At 48.5% G+C, this 3,671-nt stretch overlaps 1 pseudogene; it reads right to left on the reverse strand.

Annotated features, from left to right (window-relative positions):
* Positions 1-1,983: 1,983 nt before the first annotated feature.
* On the reverse strand, positions 1,984-3,307 carry LOC109392742 (transcription factor E2-alpha pseudogene; annotated as a pseudogene).
* Positions 3,308-3,671: the final 364 nt, after the last annotated feature.

Raw genomic sequence — 3,671 nt, forward strand, 5'->3', positions numbered from 1 at the left:
TTATTTCACTTAGCATAATAGCTACTAAGTCCATCCATGCTGTCGCAAATGGCAAGATTTCATTTTTTATGGCTAATATTCCATTGCATGTATGTACCACATCTTTTTTGTCCAATCATCTATTGATGGGCACTTGGGTTGGCTATTGTGAATAGCGCTGCAGTGAACATAGGGGTGCATATATCTTTTTGAATTATTGTTTTGGATTTCTTTGGATAAATACCCAGAAGTGAAATTCCTGGGTCATAAGGTAATTCTATTTTTAATTTTTTCAGGAACCTCCATACTGCTTTCTATAGTGGCTGCACCAATTTGCAATCCTACCAACAATGCATGAGGCTCTCTTTTCTCCATATCCTCACCACTTGTTTGTTGATTTACTCATGACAGCCATTCTGACAGGTATGAGGTGATATCTCATTATGGTTTTAATTTGCTTTTCCCTGATGATTAGTGACGTTGAACATCTTTTCATGTCTATTGGCAATCTGTATGTCCCCTTTGGAGAAATGTCTCTTCATGTCCTTTGCCCATTTTTTAATCAGATTGTTAGGTTTTTTGGTGTTAAGTTGTATGAGTTTCTTATAGATTTTGGATATTAACCTCTTATTGGATGTATCACTTGCAAATATGTTCTCCCATTCAGTAGGTTGCCTTTTCATTTTGTTGATGGTTCCCTTTGCTGTGCAAAAACTTTTTAGTTTGATATAGTTCCATTTGTTTGTCTTTTGCTTCCATTGCCCAAAGAAACTAATAAAAAAAATAATAAAAAAAATCATTGCTAAGATCAGTGTCAGAGAGTCTATTGCCTATATTTTCTCCTAGGAGTTTTATGGTTTCAAGTCTTACATTTAAGTCTTTAATCCACTTTGAGTTTATTCTTGTATATGGTGTAAGAAGGTAATCTAGTTTCATTTTCTTGCATGTGTCTGTCCAGTTTTCCCAACACCAGTTGTTGAAAAGGCTGTCATTTCTCCATTGTATATTCTTGGCTCCTTTGTAATAGATTGACCATATAGGCATGGATTTATTTCTAGGCTCTCTATTCTGTTCCTGTGTGTCGTTTTTATGCCAGTACCATACTGTTTTGCTTACTATGGCCTTGTAGTGTAGTTTGATATCAGGTAGTATGATAACTCCCTCTTTGTTCTTTCTCGAGATAACTTTGGCAATTTTGGGTCTTCTATGGTTCCATATAAATTTTAGTATTATTTGTTCTTGTTCTGTGAAAAATGCCTTTTGTATTTGGCAAAGATTGTGCTAAATCTGTAGATTCTTTTGAGTACTTTGGACATTTTAAGAATGTTAATTCTTCCTATCCATGAGCATGGTATATGCTTCCATTTATTTGTATCTTCTTCAATTTCTTTACTCAATGTCTTATAATTTTCCGAGTACAGATCTTTTACCTCCTTGGTTAAATTTATTCCTAGGTATTTTTCATGCAATTGTAAATTAGATTTTCTTAATTTCTCTTTCTGATAGTTTTTCATTGGTGTATAAAAATGCAACTAATTTCAGAATATTAATTGTGTATTCTGCCACTTTACTGAATTCAATTATTAGTTGTAACACCTTTTTGGTGGCCTCTTTAGGGTTCTCTATATCGTAGTCTGCAAATGGTTTTTCTTCTTCCTTTACAATTTGGATGTTTTTATTTGTTTTCCTTATCTGATTGCTGTGGCTAGGGCTTCCAATACACCTTAAAAGCCTCATTCGTGTCTCCAGAGGAGGCCACTCCCTCGTATTATTGGCCATGGGTCATTCCTTCTCCCACTCAGCCTCCTGCTCTGGGGACAGAAGGTCATCCTGTTCAGGACTGGTCCAGGTCTGTTGGTCTTCAGCTCCTTCTCCTCCTCTTTCTCCTCCTCTTGGTTGTCAGTCAGACTCCTCTTCCTCCTCCTCCTCCCAGTTGATCTCACTAACACCCTAGGTGGCGCCCTAGCACCAGAGTCCACTGTAGGAGAGGGTGGCCAAGAGAGGTCAGGGAGGGCCACGTGGTTGTGCGGGAGGCTGCAGCCGCAGGAGGGGATAGCCTCCAACCAGTGGAAAGACCTGGCCTGCGAAGCTGGAAGCCCATGTCCCACAGCGGGGCAGCAGCTCCTTCACGTGGCCCACAGTTCCCAGGGCCGAGCCTGCAGAGCACGTGGATGACCTCTCTAGGTGGTCCTCCATTATGTTCAGGCTGTGGAGACACCATCATAGCGGGGTGATTAGGCACCAGGGCTCCTGCTCAGGGCTACTGTGATGTCCCAGCAGGCCCTGTGAGGAACACATGGGGGTAAAGGGGCTGGATGAGAAGTTACTGTTTGAGTGATCCAGGGAGTAGATCGAGGCCAGCACCTTCCCGAGGGTGTCTCCAGAGCTGCCAACAGTGGTCCCTCAGAAGCCCAGGAGGCTGTCGGCCCACTGATGGGGGCGTGTGCCTGGAAACACTAAGGCAACAGCCATCAGCGACTATGGGGGCTGAAGAGGTGGCCACGGCCAGGAGACCACCGTGCTGTGCAGCTGGCAGCTGATGCACTAGTGCTGGAGCAGGTCGCCAAACCCACCGCCACTGCTGCTGCCCACAGAGTTGCCACGCCGGGTGGGAAGGGCAAGGGAAAGCCCCAGCCCAGCATGGGCCGGAAGCCCGCCTGGCCTGGGGGCTCCAGAGCTCAGCTGAGGAGGGCAGGTGCCGTCTGCCATGTAGAAAGGGGTCGTGTAGTGGCTGTTGGGGGTTCTTGGTGGACGGGTAGGGAGTGGTGCCCCTGCCATAGTCATTGCCTGAGCTGAGTGGGTACATCAAAGACCTGGTGGCACCTTCCAGACCTTCTTGGGCTGCGTGACCACGCTGCTGTCCGTGGCTCTCCACCACGCATGGTCGCGCTACGAGTCATATTGGGATCGCCCTTGACACCCGAGGGGGACAGCAGCCCGGAACTGGTGCGGGCCAGTCTGCTGGGCAGGAATCCACCAACATTTGTATCTCTGCCAAAGGTTGTGAATGCACTCCGCTCCCTGCCCTTGCCTCCGAGCCCGGGTCCCAGGAAGGTAGATGAAGAGAAGCTGCCGTGGGACTCACTGCAGTGGGCGCCTTGGCCATAGGTCAGGCTGGAGTCGAAGGAGGAGCTGTTCTGGTCACCAGTGCCCGAGGAATAGGAACTGGGTCGGTCCTCCAGACCTGAGCCTCAAAACTGGGTGTGAGCCAGGGAGGTGGGCCCGCCCTTTCCGTTGGCCACAGCAGGGGGAACATCACACTGAAGTCCAGGAGGTCACTGAGCTTCCTGGCTGTGTCCACAGGCTCCATCCTCTGCCGCTGCTTCATTCTCCAGCTGCAACGGTGGGTGGGCTCAGGAGCCAGGGTGGGGTATCTCAGGCCTAGAGAAAGCCCTGCACAGCTTGCCCGCAGCGCACTTGGTCTGTGCATAAGCGCTGCGACCCCCACAAACGGTCTTCCACCGGCCCCAGGGTCAGGTGTAAACTGTTTCAGCTCGTGGTCAAACCCCCACCCCTTCCTCCACCACGTGCCCGCCAGGCAGGGCATAACTCCCTCCTCTGGCTGAGGCTGCACTGCCTAACAGGTGGGCTGAGTCAGGACCCCCCCTACCCTCCCCTGCCCCCGCCCCTAGGGTAGGGAGTGGTGCCCCTGCCTACTCATCAATTATAGTTCAGATTTTCCCACCCTAGGG

The sequence above is a fragment of the Hipposideros armiger genome, unplaced genomic scaffold (genome assembly GCF_001890085.2).
Source record: "Hipposideros armiger isolate ML-2016 unplaced genomic scaffold, ASM189008v1 scaffold_347, whole genome shotgun sequence".
Classification (NCBI taxonomy): Eukaryota; Metazoa; Chordata; class Mammalia; order Chiroptera; family Hipposideridae; genus Hipposideros; species Hipposideros armiger.